We start from the raw sequence: 26,520 nt of genomic DNA, 5'->3' as shown, positions 1-26,520 counted from the left end.
TATTCTTTCATTAAGGTCAAACCATATATGTCATAAGGAGAAAACTAGAGACAGAGGGAGAAAACACATTTTGGTGCATGATTAATTTGCTATATGCTACACTAGCTGTGTTCTGTAGATTTTTTTCCGCAAATTAGCCAATGATAAAAAGCCACATTATTAATTATTTAATTGATTCTGATAGTGTCCGTGATGTTCCTACCCTAAAGAGCTTATATTCTAAAAAAGTCCAGATATAGCCTGAGAGATAGGGGCAAGAGATGAGGGAACTTTAAACTCAGGCCCCAGTCCTGCAAAGATTTAAACACGGACTTACCTTTACATATTGTGAGCAGGCCTGTTGGGTCTGATGCTGCTCCCACTCAAGTCAGTGGGACTTTTTTCTTTCATTTGAGCAGGAACCAGATATGGCCCATTGACTTCAATGTAACCATACATAGTGCTTAATGTTCAGTATGTGTTAATGTTAAGTTTTTGCAGGACTGGGCATAATAAAGTGTTCAGATGGTTATTGGCTATATGCTAATGGTACAAAGTTTTGATAATAATGGATAAGATCGTCACCCCTGCTCTGGCCCCTTAATGGCAGGTGGCATAAAGGAACTCAATGGGTATGTCTACACTGAAGGGAGGGGAACATGGCAGCAAATCTCAGAGTCCAGTCTACAGATTCAGGCTTATGCTACGATGCTAGAAATAACTGTGTAGACATTCCACCTTGGACTGCAGCTCAGGCTCTGAAGCCCAGGGGTGGGTTTCACAGCCCAAGCTCCAGCCTGAGCCACAATGGGTACAAAGCTATTTTTAACCCCATAGCATGAGTCCTGTTAGCCTGAGTCTGTAGACCTGAGATCTGAGATTACTGCCACAATTTTTTTTTCAGTGTAAACATACCCTTAAGCCCAAGATTTGGCTGTCGAAGGATTTCCCCCAGCACTGGAACTGAGGAACACAGCCATCAATCTGCTGTCTGAGGACCCCTTTGCAAGCCCCAGCGAGCGTGTTGAGGGCAGGCTGGAATGCTGCTGTACATAGGCAGCTAGGGACAGATGGTCATAGGGTAGACATTTCCCCAGAGCTGCCTGTGTTAGGTTGGGGCCATGAAGGCACCCATAGCTGGGAAGGAACAAAGGTAGCTTCAAGCCACGATCCATCTCCTTAACGCTAGGTTCTGAGTTCTGTGCTGTGCCTCAAAGGATGTCTACCATGTGTTTTTTTTTTAATACACACAAAGATATATAGATAATCCCAAATTACCCTACCAAGCTATATTATGATTTAAAATATCAAGATACTTCCAACAAGTTCTGACACTGGATGGCAAAAAGGAACAAACAAAGATGTCTAGCTTTAGCTTTTATTCTAAGATGTGTTTTATAAGAGTGTAAACAAAATCAATATCCTTCTCATAACTCTTGCTTACTCTCTTTATAGGCATGAGGGCTGACGTCCATGTGAAAATATCAAAATGAAAACACTCTGCTCTCTCAGAGATTTTGGTCACGCGGGCATAATATTGTACAAACAACACTAATGTAAATAAATGCCCTGAGAATTTGAAAATTCACTGAAGATGGGACTGTTCGGGTGCAGGCTCTGAACCCTTTGCTCTGACTTGTAACTAGTTACTTGTCAAGTACCCCCACTGACTTCTTGCGTGAGTCACTGTTCTCTGGTACGAATACAGGGCTCATAATCTAGCTTTTAGCTATTTCCCCCAATACATTTACATTTAAAATGAATGATATATTTTTGTTAACGTCATTTACTAACTGGTGGATTGCAACAGAAAAGAGAAAGACCCATCCCACTGTAATTGGTCAGTATGAGCCTGCTCTGGCTCACATGCATCACAACTGTAATATTTAGTGATTCTTAACATTTTGCTCGGCCATGAATGCACAACAGCTGCAGCTCTAGCACTCCAGCGCCGTACGTAGACACTTCCTAGATAGATGGGAGGGGGTTTTCCGTCGATGTAGGGAACCCACCTTCCTGAGAGGTGGTGGCTAGGGCAATGGAAGTATCTTTCAGTTGACTTAGCCACGTCAATACTGGAGGTTAGGTTGAACAGTGTTCAGGGCATGAATTTTTTCACAGCACTGAGCACCGTAGCTAGATTGACCTAAGTTTTAGGTGCAGACCAGGTCTCGGTGTAACTCACCTGAAATCTACAGGTACCTCCGAAGAGTTGAATCTTCATCCTGGAGAACCCTCATGATTTGGATTATTCTTTTATTTCACTGAGTGTGACACAGGGCATATGCCAACATAAAACTTGAATTGTGATGTGCAGAAAACAAAATGTAAACCTGCCGCAAGTTCAATTATAAAATGTGTTCTCGAAAGCTGTATTTTTATGTCATCCAGTTTTTTTTTAAATGACCATTACCAAATTGACTAGGAGAGTTGGAATCGCTTTAAATGAACTAATTGATATTAAATTTTTTTTAAGGAATTGTTTCATTTTGTAACTGGGGTACTGAAAAGCCAAATGCTAGGTATTAGTTAACAATACAAAATTAAATGCAAGCAATCTATCTGATGTATAAGAAGAATTTCAGGAAAAAACGTACACCGATCTTTTTAATGGCCAACTGCATTTCATCAGTTATGTTATATTATGCACATCTGAAAGGAAAAGATAGTACGAGCATAAAAATTGTGTAGGAAATTGTTGATAACAGAGGTAGCACAAAGAAGAGAATAAAACTAATACTGGTTCCAGTATCCTGGAGGCAAAATCTAAAACACAGTGTCATCAATATCCATGACATCTGTGAAAAGAGTCATCATAATGTTAAAAAATATATATTTAATTTTCCCCACTATGGTAAGCCCTAGGAACTTGCTCCTCTGCTGCTCACTGTAACCTTGTCAGTGGGTGAAGTGAAATTCACTCCTCTTCATGCCAAGGCTTATGCACCACTTTAGTTCCACTTTATACGACACACACCAAGAAAGTGTAGGCTTATCTGCTAAACATAAAGGGTGCTTTAGAGCATAGAAATGTAACATTTGCTGATTCAGATCTTGGAAACATGGTTGGAATTTAAGGGACGTGCATGGAAGATGGAATCCTTACAGTTACTGTAACCTTGAATTTTGTTTCCCATCAGGATTTTAATTTTTAATTTCAGGAAGCATTATGCAGAAAATTGAGGCTGTGGGCCAGATTCCCCACTCCCTTACACCTCAGGCAGTCATCAGCACCTTTGCAAATTTAGTGTAAAATAATATCAAATGGAATTCCCCAGTCGCAGCCGGGTAGGGTTCTACACCCACTTTACACAGATGCAAATGGCTACATGAAGTGCAGCACAGTGGAGAATCAATCCCTCTGTATTTAAAACAATCAGATAGAGTGCTGAGGCACAACTCTTTCACCTACAGAGCCCAAGAATCATATTAGGGTTAGGCTACAAGTGAAATAAGATTGGTAAGCTCAGTTTAGATTCTCATGGACTTTTGTCCATATTTCAGAGCAATCACATAGCTGGAAGGTGCTGCTTAATACAAGGCTGGAATAAGAGAGTTCTTACCAATCAGGATGGAACCACATGGATGTAGGCATGTGGGAAAGCTCCATAGCACATAGCTGTTATTAGCTGCTTGTTTTCATGGATATTAAATATACCCAAATTTTAAGGCAAAAACATACTGAAACAAGTCCTGGTCATGGAAAGCATAATTATGTATATCAGTCAGGAAATGCTCTCATCCTGAGTTTTAATGCCTATTAAATATTATTAGCACAAAGTGAAGTATTTCCCGAGTATTTAAATCTAAAAAGATTCTGTATGTGACTTGAACTTCATCTATGTGTAAACTATTTAGTGGAAGAATAACTTATCAGCAAATTAATCTGATATAAATAGAATGGTCTGATGTGTTTTGTTTTAGCTGTCAGCGAATTCAGCACTCATAAAGTTGATCATCAGTATTATTTTATTCAATCAAATAAGGCCCCATATACTGTATAACATTACAGAATATAACAAGAACTGTTATAATTTGGGCTGAATCCGTTATCTTTGCTACCTTGTGAATACAGTATGAAAGAGTTACTGAAAATGCTGATATACTTAGAATGACCTTCTTTGGTTCAGTATGTTACAGGCATAGGGTTTTTTTGTTTTGTTAGTAGGGAGGAGAAAATTACATTGGACTAAAATGAATACTAATGAAACTCCTTCGTTAGTTTTCTTTGTGACAAGAATAAAAAAATGAAACTATGTTCCCCTAGAATCTCAAGCAATTTTTGCCCTTTCTTTTTATAAAAAGATTACTGACAGTAGAGAAGGAGAGCAAAGTAATTTCATAAAATATCTTCATTTTTAAGAATGCTTTTGTTGCAAAAATGTTGGTATGCAATTTCTTCAATCTACTTTTTAAGGCTGTAAAGAAAAAGTACCTATTTGTTCTGCACTGCAACAATGCCAGCTGCATTCAATCAACTAAAAAGCTGCAAGCCATAAACCTTCCTCCACAGCTAGAGAAGAAAAAAAGGCAGGGCCATAAAAATTCATCAGGATAATGTAGAGATGAGGCGCGTTTGAATCACCATCCCTGCAATCAACCAATCACTCATCCTGTGGCATTTACAGCACATCTCATTCCCCTGTTCCTTAAGGACAATTGATTTTCCTGATTCCATTAGCATAACGGCGAGGAAAATGACTGCAGTGCAATATTTCTGGAAAGTTCCAACAAGTATGCTGTGTGCTGGAGTGTGACCATAATAATAAGCTACCTAGCTAGCAACTGCGTGTGCTTCTGTTGCTGCGGCTATGGTATCACATCAGAGTGAAAAGGACACAGACAAAGCAATTTTGGGTTCAAGCACAGAAAAAAATGTTTTTGCAGAATATAAAACAAGAACTCATTTAAGCAAATAAACATAATTTCAAGGAGGGCCGATCAGTAGGCAACATCTAGGCGCCCTTGAGCATTATTGTGTTATGGTTAATAATTCCATTTTCTGAATCATTAGCAATACGTCTTCATTCCTCAATGGCTTTTTTTCCTCTTGCTTTTGCTCAGGTTTAAAAAAGAAGAAAATGAAACTTTAATACCACAGACTCCTTATAAATATACAGGAAGAATGCATCAGTGGATTCCCCAAAGAATATATAATCATTCACAGCATTACATAGTCATCAGCCCTAAGCAGGGGTCTACACATTTTTCAGTTTTTCTCTTTGACTTCGACAATAATGTCCACTCTGGCTTAAATTATTAAAGATGATGAAACTTTATTGGTGAACATGCACTGCCTAACTTTAAAACTGTACATGATTATCTTCCCTTGTAAACATATTTTAAAGATATGTTACGCTTTTTTGAAGCGTAATTCAGAGACTACTGTCTCTCAAACAACATAAAATACTTTTCATCTTGTGAAGAATCCTTTAGACTTCTAAGGTCCTATCTGTTGTACATTTTTAAGTCCCTTTATCTTTTCAAACCAAGTGGGTTATGCATGTTAAATTCAAACCCTAAATTGAATTCAAAGCTGATAAAATGCTGCCCAAAGAACTAAGGAAAGGCTTCCTCTTACAAGTAGTAAAAATCAATAATTTTAACCCCTTTATTGACATGATTTTTGCCATGTATATCGTTCCTAGAAATACTACTTCATTACTACTCATGACTATGGGCAGGATGGGATAGGGAAGAAACTGTCACCCGTTTCCAGTGCAGCCTCTGACATGGCTATGAGCTTGTTTAATTTTAAACACAACGCAACTACTCACATGCATGAAGTTATTCATGTGCTTGATGATGAAAGTTTTAAAAATGCCTTTGTTGACCTAACTCTGCTCCATTAGTCAATTGACCTCAGTGGGAACAAGGTTACATATGATGTTAAAGTCTGCTCCCACTGAAGCCAGCTGACCTCAGTGGAAGCTGGGTAAAGTGGAGAGTGAGCGCGCTGATAATCCTACCTGAAGCAGGATCAGGACCTATACACTGGCTTCTTAGCAGCACAACGTGACCTTACAGTGGGCAGGGATAGCTAGCAGGGATTTTCCCCTGTGCAGGGGAACTCTCCACTAACATGAAGCTGACGAGGCAGCTTTGTAACCTCCTGCACCAGCCACCTCTCCCAACTCCAGGGCGGGGGCAGGACATGGAGGGGTTGTGGCGCAGCTCAATTCTCCACTGGCCTAAAAGCCTCACAGCAGAGACCTAAGTTAGAGCTCCTGTTGTACTGGGTGAAATCTAGCACCATTGGCTCCATGCAGCCCCTACTCTCAGTGCATCTGAGCAGAGCTGGGGTGGGATGGAAACGCTCCCTCTGTATTTCTAAGCACTGGACTCAATGATTCTGATTTGAGATAACATTCACAGGAAGTGTTTCTGTTACCTGATTAACAGGGTAAAGGAAGAAAATGTGGTTTAGTGTATGTTTGAAACAATTGGCTTTAAAGAAATGCTCTATTATTAACTCTCTGTGTTTGTATCTTTTAAATCTAATAATCCCTTGCTACACTGGCCATCTAGCTATGTTGCCTAATAACAAATATTCATAATTAAAAATTAGCACTTGATGGAGCTTTGCATCTTCAACGCACTGTACAAACAATAATTGACCCTTTCAATATTTCCATGGGGGACAGTAGGTAAATACGATCACTCTCGTTTTATGAATGAACATAATGAGACAGAGAGGAATAGATCCAGATTCTTGTATGCACTTTCAAATTCCAGGGAGTTCTCTCATTGTCTGGCACAGAGGAGACAGAAAATCAAGGTCTCTGAAGCTCTTTGTTCCTGCCTACACCACAACGTAACACTCAGCACCTCTGAAAATCAGGCCATTTGTTTAGATGCCTAAATGTGGACTGAGGGGCTTGACTTTTGCCACCCAAGTATGAAACTTTGTCCCCAGTTCTTGTGTTTAATTTCTTTAGTTTTCCTTCTACCTGGTGTTTATACTGCACTTTTAATCCAGCAGGAACCCCAAATCACTACAAACCTTACACAGGAATCATGTGTAAATCCCTCCCCTTATGAGGGCCTCTGAACCGTGCCAGGGGTGTTTTGATTAGGGCTCTATGTACTTAGTATTGACTCCACAGGACTACAACAACTTCCAATCAAATCATAGAGACTACACTGTAAGGACTCCATATCCCATGATGCAATGTTTGGTGCCCTGACACTTTGGCCTTGGCTTAGTGATCCTGTACCTGGGCAGAAGTGGCAAGTCAGGAAATCCTACAAGGACTGCACTGGTAGACTGAAAGGTGGGGCACTGGCTAAGGAAAGTTGGAGGAGAGAGTAGGCTGAGCCAGCTGTGCAACCTTACCAGGGTTAGTTGTCCTGCAGGCTAGAAACTAGTAGCAGTTGACTATGTTTAGATCTAGAGATTTGGGAGATGCTGCTATCAGCCCCATTTCTGCTGAGACCATGTGACTGGTATTAAAGCCACATCGCGCCTGCACCTTTACTCCTTCTCAGCAGCCAGCCACTGAAAGCTGCAGCCAGAAAGCACTGGTTATACTACAAAATCCTGATCCAGGCACACAGGAAATTGTGGGACGTGTGAATACCCCATCGACTATCCTTGGTGTCTGGGGAGACCCTGTTGGTCCCCTTGGTGGTCTGGTGTGAAAGTCCTTGTGCTAGGAGCAGTCCCTCATCACAGACTAGCTAAGGCAAAGACTAGGGAGCTTCTAAGAAACACAACTGCTCTTGTAGAGTTGGTGGCTGTTGTTTTATAACTAGGATTACTACCAGCTACTGATGTGTCAATTTTAACCTGCTCTGTAGCAAAGTGTTTCACTTCTATTATCATGATGACCTTTGCTAATTCAGAACTACCTAGTGTTGCCCTTGAATTCCTGTTCATCCAGGGGGCCGTGGCAAGGGTTTTCAAACAATGGGGGAGTGTGTGCTATGGGAAGGGTTTGGGTTGCGCAATATTAATGGTGAATGTTCTGGTGTAAATTTAAGGGCGTTTTTTTGTTTCCTGTTTAACATATGTAGGGAGTAGTGGTTAAGTTTACCTTAATATTTATAAGTCGCCACCATGAGCTGAACTGTTGCAATGCCACCTTTTAACTTTTCACAGTCATTACAGTCGGTATTCTATTTTAGTCTATTGAATTGTCATTGTATTTTGCTATATTACATCAAGTAAAACTGTTCCTGGTGTCAGCGTGCGTGTTTAATACTTTCCTTAGAACAATAAGTATCATTTGCTAGGCCTCTTGCATAATTTAGGATGGAGTTGTTTCTGGAAGCTAACAGGATACCCTAACAGAGGTACTTCAGTGCATATCGAGGTACAGGGACCGCCAACTGTGTCATTCTTCCTATGAGCAGAGAGCTATTGTAGATGGGTGGGTAGAAGATTCCCACCTATCCAGCACCACCACTGGGCCCTCCCCAGGACCTCCATTATCCTCAACATTAGGCATCCAGGCAAGAGGTGAGCACGTGCCTATTCCTGGATGATCAGTGAGGGAAGAGAGGTTTGCACATGTAACCTTGCACACACAGGCAGCAGCATGGTCCTATGAACTGGACATGGGGCCCTGTGCCAAGGACTCCTGAATTCAAATTGCTGACTTGATGTACAGTCTTGGGAAAATCACTTGACCTCTCTTTGTCTCAGTTTTCTCATCTATAAAATGGGGATAATACTATTTAGCTATATTTCGGACTGTCGTCAGTTATTAGTTAATGTCTGTGCAGCACCCCGTGACAGCCTGGTCTGTCTCTTTAAGAGATTGGGGGTGTTTCTAGCCACTTGGTTTCTGTGACCAGCACTTTGAAAATACAAAGCACCATCTTACTGCTAAGTACATATTTATTATCACTGAAATGCAGCCACTGCAGAGTAGAATGTGGCAGGCTGTTTAACAGTGCACAGAAATGCTGTGCAATTCCTTGGTAAAGAAAGAAAAGAGAAATGTCGGGGCTCAATTCTCCACTGGCTTGCACCTTGCAGAGTTATTAACGCTGATGGAAAGTGAGTGTAAAATGATACCCCGTCAGAATTCTCCACTTGGACTGCTGACAGCATTGACCTGCCCAGTTTACACAGTTATATATGACTACACGGGGTCTAGTCCTCGGCTGTGCTGAGATTGCTTTCAGCTACGCTGGCTGTTCAAAGCAACCCTAAAGCTGGCTTACCCCATACAGAAGAATCATCTGATGGAGGGGGATCCTCTGGTGGCATCAAGCTGACATTGCAGTTTGGCTGGACTTCCTTGCTGTGATCCCTAGATGCTATAGCAGCCCCATGGGGCTTGATCCCTAGATTCTAGAGCAGCCCCATGGGGCTAGTGGTAATTAGTGTAATTTAGAGCAGCCTTCATGGATAGGCATGCTGAGGAGCCAGTCATGCACAAGTATGCTAGGGTTCGGGGGATCACAAAGGTGGTTTAAAAGCACCTTTCCAACCCACTCCTGAGTTGTGCTGTGCACTTCTCAGCCAGATCTTAGGATTGGGGCCACAGGTACAAAACCCTGAAGAATCAGGCCCATTGTATCCAATTTAAAAAATCTTGGGGAATTTAAAGATTCAGAATGGAAGTCACCTGAAAGGGAACCAGGACACCCAAGCTAACATCAGTGCATCTTGTGAAAAGTGTTAGGTGGGATTTTTAATGACTACTATTTTCTCAGGAACTCAGCTTTAGATCTCATTAGAAAAACAGCCTGTCCAGCAGCACAGTGCCTGGCGGAGGCATTGGCTCTTCTGGGCTTGTCTACACTACAAATGCTTTGGCAGCAGAGCCCCTGGTGTAGAGCTAGCATAAGTTGACAGAAGGAGTTTTTCTGTCGGCATAGATAAACCACCTCCCCAAGCAACATTTGCTAAGCTAACAGACGCGCTTTCCTATCAGCATAGTTGCAGTTACACTGGGGAGGTGCCTACATAACTACGTCAGCTTGGATGTGTGGGTTTTTCTCCCCCACACTCTCTGCTGGCATAGTTATGCTGATAAAACCCCCAATGAATAGCACAACCTATTAAATCACCACCAATCCTTTCTGTACATGCTTAGGCCATGTGAATGTCTACACTATGGAGACCATACCAGCATAGCTACATCGCCATAGCTATATTGGCATAATCCCGTAGCTGAGACACCGACAGAAGGAGTTTGTCTGTCAGTGTGGAGGCACTGCCTCGCCGAGCGATGATAGCTAAGTGGACAGAAGCATTCTTCCATAGACATAGCTGCGCCTTTCTTTGCTATGTCCCTCAGGGGTGTGGAGTTTTTCACACCCTTGACCAACATAGTTATGTTGTCCCAACTTTTAAGGGTAGGCCAAGCCCATGTCTATGCACAAACTGGCTCCGATTTAGTTAAAGCAGTTTGGTTAAATGGGCGCAAACCCCGTGTCGGTGCTCTCATTTTGGTTTAAGGGCAACATCGTTTGGTTTAGCGTAAACCTGGTGCTAATTGACTTAAGCTAAACTGAAAAAAGCCTTATTTAACTGGAAAGATGAATGTCCACACATCACTGGTTCAACTAAAGTGGTTTAAATTAACACCTTAAATCAAACCGGTGTAACGGTGTGTGTAGACAAGCCCTTAGACTTTGCTTGGATAGCTCTTATTCATATACTGACCAGGTACAGCCCCGCTTAACAGGTGTGATTCACATCCCAGCTGCTTCCTTTCAGTATCTTCAGTTTTGCTTCCAGGCATCAAAACCAGAAAGCCTCTGGGTCCACTGAAGTGCCTTGAACTTTGAGCCTTGAAGCACTGCTGCATACAGTGAAATTGAGGTACAGGAACACATGCATGTTTGCATTGTAGAACTCCATAGTATGCTAATACCAAGAACTGGAACGTTGGCACCAGACTCCGTCCCAGTTTGTAGACTAGATTCAGTACTAGGTGCTGTATTTTAACTATTAAAGGACTTTAGGTGCAAAGTAAAAGTTACAGTCTGAATATTCAGACGTGTCTTCTAATGTCCAATGACCAGGTTGAGTCACATTGGGCTGGACTGGAGAATGCTGGCCACAGTCTGAAGCCAGCACTTCCATTCTCCTTACCACCCAGGCTTACAGCTGTGGTGTTATATTTGCTCCCGTTCTTGAGTTCGCCCCTCACATCCAGGCATTTTCCCACTCTAACACCTCAGAGGTGTGGCCTTTCCTCTGGGCCACCGTGGCTAAAGCCCCTCTCCATGCTCCAGGGAAGGTCCATTACTGTAACGTCCTCCTGTGCAGCTTCTCCTTTCTCTCCCCTTCGGTCTGCCCAAATAAAGCATCTTCCTCTTCTCCTCCCTCCAGCTCCTTAGACCTCTGCACTTGTGTCCCTTCTGCAGTCAGGCTTCTCCTAGGCCCTTTCAAAGCCCTCCCCCACTTCATGCCTGCTGCATCTCTGGTCTAATACCTTCTGACCCCCCCCCCCCACTGCCAGCTCTCCATCCACGGTTCTCTTCTAACCACACCCATTAGCCACTCCTGACTCCTTGCTCCTTAGAGTAGTCCCACTGAAGTCAATAAGTAACAGTTGTAGGATTAGGCCCTTTCTCCTGTGCCATCCACTACTGTGAGAACTGCCTCCCCCGGTCCCTTCCAAAGCACTCCTAAAGCTGAGGGCTATGTGTGCTAATGGGCACATGCAACTCTGTTGTCCGCTGTTTGCAGTACAGCCCCTGCTTGTGCATGTAGGGGCAAATTTTGCCTGCCCCTCTTTGGCCATTGGAGGTTCCCCTGGACAGAAGAACCACTGTGGTCCCACTGCACATGTGGGGCAGGATTTTATAAATCTGAACATGGTGACCAAGAGATCCTCCAATCCTTCCCCAAGTGGAGTGTGTGTGAGGACTGGGTACTAGCTACAGTGAGGGAAGTAGCCTCTGCACAGTGGATCCAATGCTACTCTGTGGCCTAGGCAATTCCTTTTTGCTCTAGGGTCCAATCCTCCTGCCCTTCCTTAGGTTACACGCACACTGACTACAGGGAGGAATTGCTTTTAGGGTATATAAGCTGGTCGAGGCTGGGCCATTTTAACTGTAAAGTGCTATGCACATCAGTCATGTACATAATTAATAAATAATGATCCCTCAATGCTATTTCCACCTGGCAGCTTCTGGAGTGTCGAGCCTGGGGTGTGGTATCTGTCATGACATCAGGCACTGACCAATCAGACACCATCAGGCCACTCGGAGCCTGGTGGTAAGATACACACAGATAGCCTGGAGACCACAATGGGCTTGAAGCGGGAAGGGGGTTGTTGTTCAGAAAGCTGCTGGATTTATATACTATCATATAAAAGCCCTTTTTAAAAAAAAACCTCTTACCTTCTCTTAGCTGCCTGCCATAAAAGTACTTGCGGTTGGGGGGAGAATGCTCTTTAAAAGGCTATTAAATGTTATTGTTAAAGGAAGAAGCTGCCCATAATGTGATTCCTTCCCCAGAGCAGTTCTTTCCTCTCCCCTCAACAGTGCCTCAGCTTTCCGTTTGTTTTGCACTACCAGCCTCATGTTGACATTGTGCCTCATGATGAATTGGTGCTTGATGTCATTGACAATGCGAATAGTGCTCCGAAAGGAGACGACTTGGTTTTATAATTGCAGCAGCTACATCTGGCACTGATGGAATAATTTTTAACCCTTTCAGTATATCAGTGTCCTCTCAAAGTAAATATTTTTGTAAGACGCTTGGTTAAATATAAACTCTTTGGTCGATTTTCACAAGTTCATAGATTCCAAGGCCAGAAGGGACCCTTGTGATCATCTAGTCTGAACTCCTGTATAGCACAGGCCAGAGAACTTCCCCCAAATAATGCCTAGAGAACATTAGCCAATCTTGATTTTATAATTGTCAGTGGTGGAGAATTCATTATGACCGTTGGAAAATTGTTCCAATGGTTAATTATGCTCACCATTAAAAATGTACATCTTATTTCCAGTCTGAATTTGTCTAGCTTCAACTTCCAGCCTTTGGATTGTGTTGATACTTTTCTCTGGTAGATGGAAGAGCCCCCAGTTAAATATTTGTTCCCCATGTAGATATCTGTGGACGGTAATTAAATCATGGTTGCCTGCTGATTGCTGCATATCTGAGTGCAATGACTGGGTTGACTACAGACAAGGCCTGACTTTGTGGGCATGGAAGTTTGAAAAGCCAAGATTTGCCTAGTCACATCCCAAGGGCGTGAGCATTAGAAATAGGTACAAATCAAGCTAGTGAAGATCCAAACTTCATGGTTAGCCTTTGTCTCTCCAGTGGGCCAAAACCAACACTTGAATCCGAATTCCCCTGAACTTTGGGAAAGTTTGGCTCTGGATCTGAGCCTTGCAGTCTAGGCCTCTCTTTGCTGAACATGCTACGTACATAAAGTCTGTTCAAATACCAGTACAGCAATGCTACGTTGACTGATAAGTAAGAAAGTTGGGAAACTCAGGGTGCCCCTGGTACATTCATAAATAACAATTGCCAAACACTCAATTTGTACCTGTATAAAAGAGACCCCAAAGTTTTTTACCTGACAACTTCTCAATCCAGTATCTATCCTGCAACAGCTAGTGCCAACCCTAATGCTAATGCAGCAGAGCTGACTTTGTTAAACAGTTTTAAGGAAACCAAAAATTGTAGTAGTGGACAGAGAGTACCCTGAATTCAGGTCTGAGGCTCTGATTCTGTAATAGAAGATCCGTTTGTAGGATTGGGGCCTTGGACAGCAAAGTAAGAAGAAACTTATTTTCAGGTTTTTTTCAAAGACATTCCTTAGTAATGTGTAAGTCTGTACTCATTGTCTGGTTCGTCACTGGCCCAATACCAGAGCCTTGCAATTCGCTGCCGAATGTCAAACCTTTTACCGGGAGAGGGAGGATGTAGTCAGAAAAGCAGCCCGAGTTCCAAATCGCATGTACTAGTGGCTGCCCTGGCTTTTAACTATTATGGTTTTTTATTTAAAAAGTTAAAGTAAATGCAAAAATTTCACTCCCTCCTGCTGTCAATTTACCATTTTTTAATTCAAATTCAAAATGAAAAACTGCTGTAGACTTGCAGGCAACTGTGGGGAAAGGGAGGTTTTTGTGACATTTCTGACAGCCTGTGCAGGGTGCCAGGAGGAGACGAGAGAAACAAGAAAGGACCAAAAAAGCTGGAGTGGGCATGAGGGTCAAAGGGGAACAGATGAAAGAGCAAGGCAGGTGCATTTTGTTCTTGTTATTGTAGGATCCATATAATTTAACAGCACTTTGAACTTGGCTAGATGGGTATCTTGTAATCCTGGTGACACCAATCCACTCAAGTGAGCAAATTCTGGCAGGCATTGTACAGAGGTGCCCACCAGAAAAATAAAAGCCTAACAGGGATGATAGCTGATGGTCCCAATCCCAGCACCCTGGGAAAGCCTCAGAGAGGCTCCTCCATAGGCTTATAGTGATGCAAGCTTCAGAGAGGCATTCCAAACAGGTGCCAGGCCCAGAGATCAGGGCATGTCCATCCCTCCCCTGAAATGGCCCCTATGCACACACACAATTATTTGTATTGCATAATGCATGTGCATATAGGCTGAGGCAGGAATTACCTGTGCTGGGGATGACTGCATGTGGACATATGTAATGCCGACAGACCCAGGTCGTTGGCGGGTGGGATCGAACCTGGGACTTCTGGAGCTTAGTGCATGAGCCTCTACTGCATGAGCTAAAAGCCCTACACCTATTAGCTAAGGCTGTAGAGCAGACTCGTTAATCTCTCTCTCTCTCTAAGTGGTCTCCGTGCCACAAGATGGGACAGAACACCACACCCAGGAGGTGTGTGGGTCACAGACAGACATTTAAAAAGTCTCTGCATCAAACCTAAAGAGCTTTGGCATATCTGCTATGAAATATTGTACATTAAAAGAGAGAAATAATGAACTTCCAGAGGTTTCCTTTTAACACCTTTTACCTTTTGCATTTTCTCTAGAAGGCCCAATCAGGATGGTTTATTCCTCTCAGATAATGTTTTAAAATAAAAAATAACAATCCCGTAAATGCTGCCCTGGGTCGACATTACTGAAACCTACGGATGGCAGGCACTCTTGCAGAAAGTGCTTCTTAATCCTTCCAGGAGCTGGAGCAGTGGCAAGCTAGTTGCTTGAGTAAAACAATGGGAGCAGAGGTCCTGTAGGACAAGCAGAAGGCGAATTCCAGGGGAGCAGGGGGAGCAGAACATCAGCAGAAGAGATTCCAGGGTAAGGAAGCAGAACAGCAGCAGAGGGGGATGTCTTATGGGAAAACAGAACAGCAAGAGAGGTGAGGCATAGCAGAGGAGAAGCACAAAGTGGCAGATCCTTGGGGCGAAATCAGCAGATAGTGAAGTCCGTAAAACAGTGCAGCCGTAGAAGAGGTCCATGGGGAGAAGAAGAGCGAGGCAGGTGAATCTGAGGGAAGGATGGATCTGTTAATTATAACACAATAGTAACATAGCAATCTCTATGAAAATCTAGCTACACATCACAAACTGTTTGAACTTCCCTCTGTGGTTAAATAGGTAGATTGTGACTCTCTAGTCTTCCATAGGTTCTCATACTATACCCATCACTGAAGAAGCTCAGTTATAAGAAGTTTATATACTGCAACCACAGCTTACAGCAGGAGCTGCAGCTAGTGCTACGGTTATGGTGGGATAAGTTTTTCATTCGAGCTCCCTATTTTCAGGCACTCATAATTTTCTGAAACCTTCCTCTTTTCGGCTGATATTTTCTAGGCTTGATGTCTACCCAAAGGTCATTGATTTGTTTTTTGAAAGCTTGAGCCAAAACAATCCAGCCTTTTCTAAGCAAAGGGAGTATGGAAAACATATGCACTTTTTCCCTTACAAAAAAAGAAATTCTCCCAAGCTTTTAGTTTGGCTAGCACCAAAATGAGCTGGGGGATGAAAGCTGAAATTTGGCATGAAGACAGGCTTCATTGAGAAGTGCCTTCATGTACTCAGGTGAAAAATGGTTTTGATTTGACTGAGTTGCAAGCCTACTGAGCATGCATAGTACATTTTGTGTGAGTGTTTGTTAAGCTCTTTAAAATGGGCTGCTAAAGAAGGCTGCGTTGTGCAATGCCTGGCCAATTTAGCTGGGCAGTGAAGAGAGTACTGATGGCTCCATTATAAAGCAGGTACACAATGAGGCCAGAGTTAAGGTTACTCACGCAGCCTTAATATTTTAATTTTCTCACTTTCGAATGCCTTAATTTTGAGCTCTTACATGTGCAACTTTGATGTTCTCTTGATGTTTTCTGAACACTATGTTCAACAGATAAGTGTATACAGTTTTCTTGGTATATTTGTGTAACCTGTATATGAACTGCATAATAAACATGGCTGTTATACAGACATCAATCTCCAAGCACTTATCAAAGGAGGGCAGTATCATTATCCCCATTTTACAGATGGGGAAACTGAGGCACAAAGAGGGGCGGCAACTTACCCAAGGTCACCCAGAAAACCAGTGGCAGAGCTGGAAATTGAAGGCTCTAAGGCCAGTACCCTTCCTACTAAGCCACACTGCCAACGCATATGTGATAGACCAACACACATGGATTATTATAGGAAATTGCTGTTTCTTTACTTATCCTTACCCCCCTCCACAGAATTGTGTAAGTTAATGAATTCTGAAATATGAGTTTCAAAAAAAACTTTCATTTCAGTAGTATATAGCTTTCCTGCACCCATTAAACTCCTTTGCAACAATAACAAAACAACTAAAGCCTGGATTTCACCACCCCGCCGTTCTGAGATGTTTGCGTTCCGGATCCAAATGCACCGATCTCTACAGTAGCGGTTCATGCACACCCAGTCATGTGCTGTACCTCCTGCTGAAGCCCCAGTATAGAATCCCATAGGTCACGGGCGCTTGGCACATTTCCGATGGGATATAAAGCTTCCCAAACGCATCACCAGTTGTGGAAGCCAAATTTCCAAAAGTGCTGCAGACGAGGCCTCCAATTAGTGCCTCACATTTTGCATGCACAAATATTTACGCCCTCGGATTGCAGGTTTACATTTTGACCCTGCCCCTACAATGAGCTCCATATGCGTGCCAAGATTCTGCCTGCATGAAGCTCATTGCAGGATCAGGGCCTCTGAGCCTAGTTCTGATCTTTGGTCCTTTGTGTCTATGAGCTATAGAATGAGGCAAATGCGATGTTGAAGATGCTCTTTTTCCCTCTAAGCTCTTTGTATAACCCAGTTCTGTGCAATCAATGACATACGTTTTCTGTATTAGGTTCAGCAACAGACACAGAACCTTTTGAATACAGTTCTTTTAATATCCCTATGCTTACATCATTCCAATGCCATCCAACAGAGCGGGCAGCCAACTCGCAACTGGTGTCTGTTGATTTTTTGTTTGTTTGTTTATTTGCAGATCACCAAGAGCATGTGACGAGTGGGTATGTGTGAAAGGAACTGCAGACTGAGCAGCTTAAAATTGGAACGCGTCTGAGTACAAACCAATGTCTCCGTGCTTGAGATCATTGAGGACCAAACCCTGACGCCTAGCTAAAGCCAAGCAAACAGGTTTTGGGTGCAGGGGGGTCTTCACAGGGCCAGGAGAACAGATGCCTTTCTCTCAGGTCATAAACCACCAGCAATGCCATTCTGCAGCCCATAGTGCAGCCCCTTTACTGTCCATCTGCAGGGGCTTTGGCCAACAAATTTGATTAGTCCATGGATCCGCGCTGGTCACTACCCTGCTTCTGCTCCACAAACCTCACGGTGGGCGGTGCAGACAGAGCTGCCGAGAGTTCTGCTGCACAGCACACAGGGAGAAGCAGGGCAGGGACAGCATCTCCACAGCTGTGGGCCCCACACAGCTAAACCCTGACAGTTCTGCTCCCTGCTGGGGGCCCCAAGAGTGGAACGCCTTTGATTTTATTCTTCACTAGAATAACAATGGCCAAAGAAAAAGCATCTCTTGCAAATAAAGCAGAAACATTTAAAATGCCATTTCTTCCTTCAGCAAAGTCTTCTCTGGTTGAATTCCATCTATGACTCCATGCACTTATTGCATTGCTGAACTAATTCCCATTACCTATCCTCATTTATTGCAGAGAACAATTTGTCTTAAACACCTGCATGAGAGCACAGGGAGAAGAAGTTCTGTCACATGGGTGCATCCCATGGATCCCAGGTACATGAGATCATGTACTTACCTTTACAAATTAGCCATACTGGTTCAAAGCACTGGCTCGTCAGGAATGGTATCCTGCTTCTGAAAATGATTCAGAGGAAGGGAAAAGAAAAAACTATACAAAATTCCCATAATGCTCCTGACTAATCTGTTGTTAGTACTTGTATATTTCTTAAGCACTGAACAAAGATAGAAAAAGGGACTGTCCCTGAGAGGAGAGCTATCAGTCTATACTCCATCCATATTATTTATGATACACGTTACCAAGGGGGAAGAGGAATCTTTAGTGTCCATCAGACGGAGGCCAACCAAAGCCATTCAAAATCATGAGTCAGGGCCCCAAATAGTAGGAGGTTGGCTTACAAATCATGTGCTTTAAAAGATAAGATTTTGATTCATTTATTTGCCTTCTGAGGCTTTAAAGTTCTTGTTTTCAAGCTATTCTGTGCGACCGTGAGTACTAGAAACTTACTTTTTTTAAAATGAAAGCTGAGATTCTCACAAAATAACGTGACTCTAGGAGCTAGGGCTTTAAAAATAAAACAACACATATTGCAAAACTCACTGTAACAGAGTTGGCAATACTGCAGCTTACCTCCTGTCATAAATATAAAGGGAAGGGTAAACCCCTTTGAAATCCCTCCTGGCCAGGGGAAAGCTCCTCTCACCTGTAAAGGGTTAAGAAACTAAAGGTAACCTCGCTGGCACCTGACCAAAATGACCAATGAGAAGACAAGATACTTTCAAAAGCTGGGAGGAGGGAGAGAAACAAAGGGTCTGTGTGTCTGTCTATAGTCTGTCTTTGTTGGGGATAGACCAGGAATGGAGTCTTAGAACTTTTAGTAAGTAATCTAGCTAGGTATGTGTTAGATTATGATTTCTTTAAATGGCTGAGAAAAGTATTGTGCTGAATAGAATAACTATTTCTGTCTGTGTATCTTTTTTGTAACTTAAGGTTTTGCCTAGAGGGGTTCTCTATGTTTTTGAATCTAATTACCCTGTAAGATATCTACCATCCTGATTTTACAGGGGAGATTTCTTCATTTCTATTTACTTCTATTTTTATTAAAAGTCTTCTTGTAAAAAACTGAATGCTTTTTCATTGTTCTCAGATCCAAGGGTTTGGGTCTGTGGTCACCTATGCAAATTGGTGAGGCTTTTTATCCAACATTTCCCAGGAAAGGGGGGGTGCAAGTGTTGGGAGGATTGTTCATTGTTCTTAAGATCCAAGGGTCTGGGTCTGTAGTCACCTAGGCAAATTGGTGAGGCTTTTTACCAAACCTTGTCCAGGAAGTGGGGTGCAGGGTTTTGGGAAGTATTTTGGGGGGAAAGACGCGTCCAAACAGCTCTTCCCCAGTAACCAGTATTAGTTTGGTGGTGGTAGCGGCCAGTCCAAGGACAACGGGTGGAATATTTTGTACCTTGGGGAAGTTTTGACCTAAGCTGGTAAAGATAAGCTTAGGAGGTTTTTCATGCAGGTCCCCACATCTGTACCCTAGAGTTCAGAGTGGGGGAGGAACCTTGACACCTCCCAAAATATGAGATTTCATTGTCCGTGTCGTAGCATAAAACTGCAAATGTTGTTACTGGTCATAAAGTTACCTGGCCTCTTTTTAGATCCAACTTTTGGGTCTGTCACCAATGCAGCTTTATGCCAGTGCTGGAGCTACACAAGCATGAAATTGAACTAACACAGTGAAGAATCAGGCACAAGCTATTAAAAGCCGCAACCCAGAATTTTCCTTTTGGTTGTCCTGGATTTAGAAAGAGAACTAATACTTTGTTATTTCCCTAAATTAGGGATGAAGTTGGGTTCTCAGAAAGCACTATTGTAGGCAAAGAAAGAGAAGCGAAAACATTACTTTTTGATTTTAGAAGAGTTGGCCAACCCATATTCACCGGTGGTACTGAGTGCCTCTTGCTTAATAAAGGGATGCGGAGTGGTTCCAATTTGTAAGAGTGCCAAGACCTTATCTCTGTTTTGAAAGAAGGCTACAGTCTTGTTCAGACCATGATGACCCACCAGAGATGTACATGTATGGTCCAGACCACCTAGTATCAATTCACTGAGTAGAAAATGCCTCCGTGAGAACATTTTCAGTGCCATCAAACCTTTTATTCACTAATGTTGTACAATTGTGCCCATTTAATCATTAAGTGATTTTTCCATTTGACGTCAACTGAAAATCACCTATGTCCTGCTCCAAACAACAATTAATGCCCATTAGCAGTTTGCGGACGATACCAAGCTGGGAGGGGTTGCAAATGCTTTGGAGGATAGGATTAAAATTCAAAATGATCTGGACAAACTGGAGAAATGATCTGAAGTAAATAGGATGAAATTCAATAAAGACAAATGCAAAGTACTCCATTTAGGAAGGAACAATCGGTTGAACACATACAAAATGGGAAGTGACTGCGTAGGAAGGAGTACTGCGGAAAGGGATCTGGGGGTCATAGTGGATCACAAGCTAAATAGGAGTCAACAGTGTAACGCTGGTGCAAAAAAAAGCGAACATCCTTCTGGGATGTATTAGCAGGAGTGTTGTAAGCAAGACATGAGAAGTAATTCTTCCACTCTACTCCACTCTGATTAGGCCTCAACTGGAGTATTGTGTCCAGTTTTGGGCACCACATTTCAGGAAAGATGTGGACAAATTGGAGAAAGTCCAGAGAAGAGCAACAAAAATGATTAAAGGTCTAGAAAACATGACCTGTGAGGAAAGATTGAAAAAAAATGGGTTTGTTTAGTCTGGAAAAGAGAAGACTGAGGGGTGACATAACAATTTTCAAGTACATAAAAGGTGGTTACAAGGAGGAGGGAGAAAAATTGTTCTTCTTAACCTGTGAGGATAGGACAATAAGCAATGAGCTTAAATTGCAGCAAGGGAGGTTTAAGTTAGACATTAGGAAAAACTTCCTAACTGTCAGGGTGGTTAAGCACTGGAATAAATTGCCTAGGGAGGTTGTGGAATCTCCGTCATTGGAGACTTTTAAGAGCAGGTTAGAAAATCACCTCTCAGGAATGGTCTAGATAATACTTAGTCCTGCCTTGAGTGCAGGGGACTGGACTAGATGACCTCTCGAGATCCCTTCCAGTCCTACAATTCTGTGATTATTGTATGCAGAACCATGTGGTGCTACAGGTTTTTCAATTTTCCACTTAACTTCACTATGTAATTTTTTTCTAGTGTCATGGTTTTCAGCTCTGTGAAACAAGGACTTGGGTGGGCTACAGTGGTGATTTCATTTTTTGCTATTAAAGAATTGAAAGCTCTCAAATATTACAATGGTGGAGGCCATAAAAGTAAGTACTTAGACAGATGGGAAAGAAATGCCTCTGCTCTGAATATTTCTATTTTAACTTGAAGAAGGTCAGTTCACTGATCAGAAAATCCCAGATAAGGCCATGTTATATTGAAATGCATGGTAAGGTCCTGTTTACACTACAAATATAACATGACTACAATGCTCTTGTTCCTTAACCAGGCTACACTCTTGGGGGCCCAATGCTAATTACTATTAACTTCAATGAGATTCCTTACAGTAGTAAATACTGTGCCCTCAAGTAAACGGCTGCAGGATCAAGATCGTAGCTGGAATTTGCAGAGACAACTAAACCTAAATGGTGTTTTGAAATGGAGCTAAAGACTTGGTTTGACTGAGCCTTAGTCTGACTTGCACAAGGCAGGGATAAAGGCAGGAACTCAGTTGAAATTTTTCCATCCAAACATTTTTGGATAGAAAATTGGTTTTTCAATGAAATGGAAATTTTCACTAAAAACGTCCATTTTTGTCTGTTTGGAGATGTTGTTCGTCAAAAACAAAAAGAGTTGGGGTTTCATTTCATCAATGAAAAGGAAAGCATTTGAATTTTTGCTGAAATGTTTCAGAGAGAAAAAAGTTATTTTCCTAACCAGCTGCAGCTGGACCCACTTCGTATTCGATTTCATGTGGGGTTTTCTACTCATAGCTGCCGCCTCTCCCCAGGTCTGTGCAGTGTAACACACACAGTGTAATATGCAGGGCAATTTCTGATGCAGAAGTACCAGTGTACTGCAGACTGTGGTCCTAATGCTTCTGGGAGAATTTCACCCTCAGTGACTAGAACAATGTAAACATCTTGCTTCAAAATATTTTTTTTAAACAAAATGACAAAACTGCAGATCCTTTCTTCATTCTGGTGGCTAAAGTCCAAAACCACAATCTCTGTAAATAGAGTTGAACTTATTTTTTTGGTGATAAAGCTCTTTGAGCTCCTTTTCAAATAAACATGTACAGCTTTAAATGAATAAATCATGCAAATACATGTTAATGTATACATAACACAACATAATAAGGAAACCGAAGAAACAAGATTACAAATATTTTGCACCTCCAAAATATGTGAGTGATATTTGCTTTAGAAAGAACAAATTCATTTAGAGGAAGAGCTTATCCAGAGCCAAACAAACACAAATCTCCAGCGAAAGTTAATTTTATGTTCTGCAAAGAAGGAAGATGTGCTTCCCACTACAATAGGCAAAATCCAATTAAATTAGGCAAATTTAAAAACATAGAAACAAAATTTAGTTTAGTACATAAAGTCTAAGGGCCAAATTCTCCTCTCATTTGCACCTGCATAACTCTGCTGAATGAGCTGGAGTAAAGGTAATTGACAAGAGAATTTGCCCCAAAGAGAAAAGTTTTCAAGCAGCTTTTTCACAGAAACAAGTCCTTTCTATATTTTGGTCTTTTGGATTGATTTGAAAGCATTTAAACTAAGGAATGTTAACTCTCATGCCTCAGATACCTGGGATAGCTGTTGGAAATACATGCTTTCTTTACACATTCTCAATGCTCAGTGTTGTACACTGGGTGGAGATTTTCAAAAGTCTAACTCAGCACCCATTGAGATCAATGGTATTGACTTGAGTGGATGCAGAGGTCAGCAAATACTTTGTGCTTTTGAAAATCCTACCAAATACTATCTTTTGCTATTCTTACCAGCAAGCTGGTATAATTGCAAAGGTTATAGCCTCATTGATTTTAAGTCCAAAAGGAGACATTATGATTATCTAATGTGACCTCCTTCATAACACAGGCCATAGAACCTCACCCAAGAATTTCTCCATGAAGCCCAAGTTCTAATATAGAAGTATGACATATAATATTTCTGTAAAGTATTACAGTAAATGGTCACATAACTGATAAGCTATGATACTCCTTCTCTTGTTATTACATCTTGATGAGTTAGCTATATGTACCCTGTGAATTTTGACAAAGAACAGAGCACCCAGTTCTTGCCAGGTGCTACTGCTAGGGTCCAATGCAGTGCTTAATTTGTAATGGAAGATGTGCCGGGGCTCAAGGAATTTTTTTACATTCATAACTGAAGCAGCAAGCCCAGAAGTGCCAGGGCTATGATCTGCCAAGCCTAAAGGTGCCAGGTCTCAGCACTGGCAAGCCCTGGCACAAATTTAGCACTGGTCCAATCCTACTGCCTCTCTAAACATGTGCTTTCTGTTGCTTGGATTCTAGATCCCTTTGGTGACAGGAGTCAGATAGAATAACAAAGGATGCTGGACAGTCACGAAAGATTCAATAAAAAACATAATTTAAATCAACTGGCCACATTCTGTGCTTTCACCTCATGTAATCCCACTGAGTGCAGTGCAAAATTTGGAGATAGGATTTCTTGATAATCTCTTGAGTTTGGAAAAGTTTGAACCTGGCAAGCGGAGTCTAAAGTAAGGATGTCTTTTTAAAGCTGACTGTCTAGTGCATTTACAAGGCTCCCATGACCTAGGTGCCATGACTGACTCCATTTACTAGTCAGTCTTGCTATATGACCTCAGAACATAATTCTCCCTATTAATCATTAGTCTCAGTGCTTATCCAGGAAGACCCACCCTGTAGAACAAATTCATTCTATAGATTTCATATGACTGAATCACACCAGTGCCAAATACAGAGGTTAAATATCCTCTCTACTCCAAGATTCCCATTTATGCATTTCAGGATTACATTGGCTCTTTTGGCCAGTGTTACATGGTAAGCTCATGGTCAGCTGATTACCCACGGTGACCCCCCCCACAAATATTTTCACAGTCACTGCTTCCCAGGATAGAGTCTACTATCCTGTAAGTATGACTTACATTCTTTATTCCTAGATGTATACATTTTCATGTATACATTGTATTAAAATGAGTATTTTTTGCTTGCATCCATTTTACCAAACAATCTAGCACACTCTGTATCAATGACCTGTCCTCTTCATTATCTACCACTCCTCCAATTTTTCTGTCATCTTCAAACTTTATCAGTGATGATATTTTTTCTTCCAGATCATTGATTAAAATGTTAAATAGCATAGGGCCAAGAACTGATCCCTCTGGGACCCCGCTAGAAAGACACTCATTCAGTGATGATTTCCTGTTTACATTTTGAGACCTATCCCTTAACCCATTTTAAGCCTTTTTATGTGTGCCGTGTTAATTGTCTGTTGGTTTTGTTTTTAAATCAAAATGTCATGTGGTACCAAGTCAAATACCTGATGGAAGTATAACTATATTATGTCAACATTATTACCTTTATCAACCAAATTTATAATCTCATAAAAAAAGATAGGAAGTTAATTTGGCAGGATCTCTTTTCCATAAACATATGTTGGTTTACATTATTTACATTACCCTCCTTTAATTCTTTATTTATCGAGTCCCATATCAGCCACTCCATCATCTTGCCTGGGATCAATGTCAGGATGACAGGCCTACAATCACCTGGTCACCCCATTCACCCTTTTAAAAAATTGACACAACATTAGCAAGCTTTCAGTCTTCTGGAACTTCCACAGTACTCCAAGATGATTGAAAATCAACATTAACAGTCCAGCAAGCTTCTCAGCCAGCTCTTTTAAAACTCTTGGGTGGAAGTTATCAGGACCTGCTGATTTAAAACTGTCTGACTTTAGTAGCGTCTGTTTCACATCCTCCAGAGATACTATCGATGGGACCTTTCTTTCAGTTGAGAGAGAAACAGTATGGGTTTTTTTGCTTGCAACTATCTCATCATGTACACTGCTGTTCACTAAGAACTGCGTATGCTGGTTTCACCTAACTGTCAGACTCCAAGCTATTATCATACTGTTATATATTGCTACTTCAGAGTCCAATCCTGTGCCCAAAAGAAGTAAATGGCAAAAGACCTATTAACTTCCAAATTACAGCATCAGATTCTGGTCCTCAAAACAATAAGCCATGAGGTATATGATTTTCTGGTGCTCATATGTGTTGGTTAAGGTTAAGCATAGGAAATATAACGTTGCATTGCTTTACCCTCCAAACGACCCAGCTTCCACCCATTTCTCCTATTAGCCAAAGCTAATTTTGATATATCAGAAATGTTAAAATATATTTCTCCTGTAATACAAGGACTGTACAATTTCCTGACAGATTTCAGTGCTGAACTGTCAACAAAAATATTGCTACAATAGAGCTGCAATGTTAACAGTGATTTCTGGAGATGTCCGTAGTTATTATAATTGACTTTCCAGTTAATTACCTGTTTTGGAAATTAAGGAGATTGGGGGTTCACAGCTGCTCAATAAGTAGCTTCTGTGCCCGCCTCATCCCACTGAGTATGATAAATAATAGATTCTCTGCCACCCAGACTACCAGACAGGGGTTCTATCCAACACCCCAGAGAGCTGGCTTTGTCTGCCATGTGTTATGGGCAACATTAATGATAAAAGTAGAAATTAGATGCTGGTTCATCTTGCTTCTCTGGGTCCATGTGGGGCACAAGCACTGCTGCAGTATGGTTTGCTGGACAACTGTCAAAAAAATTACCTCAGCAAATGGCATGTGCATCAGGATACAGCACAGGGAATATTCTCAGGCAATGATTTTAGGCAAACTGAGCATTGGGTGTGCTCTTAAAAGAGAGGCAAACACAGAAAAGCAAACACTTTATTTTTTCCCTTATAAAAGCAAGTATTACATTACAGTTAGGCCACAGTCAAGGAGTGAAATCATAATGTGCTGGCTTTTTAGTTTGCTTCCTATTACTACTTAGACTATTTAGCTTCCATATTATAAGGATATACTCTATTATAATGACTCTCCTCCCAGTATAACAAATAATACTATAATGTACAGCAGCAATGGCCCTGAACTCTGCATCTCTCATGAGATGTAAAGGGCCTGATTCTCATCTCACTTATATAGGTGTAAAGTAGGATTAACTCCAGTGAAGTCACTAGAGTGATGATGATGAAAAATCAGCAAGACTGAGATCAGACTCAGGCGCATAGTTTGGGCCATTGCAGTACAAGTCAATAACAATGTACAACACCAATGGACGTTTTGTGTGAAGGAGGATTATGGGACAGATCCCCAAATAAACTTTTTTCTACTTCTATATCAGATTTGTT

General features: G+C 41.7%; 1 long non-coding RNA gene across 1 annotated transcript in view; it reads left to right on the top strand.

Annotated features, from left to right (window-relative positions):
- LOC311525642 overlaps positions 1-17,644 on the top strand; it is a 60,880-nt gene extending 43,236 nt beyond the window's left edge. The window contains exon 3 of the long non-coding RNA XR_014712834.1: positions 17,343-17,644. This is a non-coding gene — a long non-coding RNA (uncharacterized lncRNA). The remainder of the gene's footprint in view (positions 1-17,342) is intronic.
- Positions 17,645-26,520: the final 8,876 nt, after the last annotated feature.

The sequence above is a fragment of the Lepidochelys olivacea genome (genome assembly GCF_965140295.1).
Source record: "Lepidochelys olivacea isolate rLepOli2 genome assembly, chromosome: 8".
NCBI lineage: Eukaryota > Metazoa > Chordata > Testudines > Cheloniidae > Lepidochelys > Lepidochelys olivacea.
The sequence above is the reverse complement of the archived record's forward strand: the minus strand, read 5'-3'. Positions and strand labels throughout refer to the sequence as shown.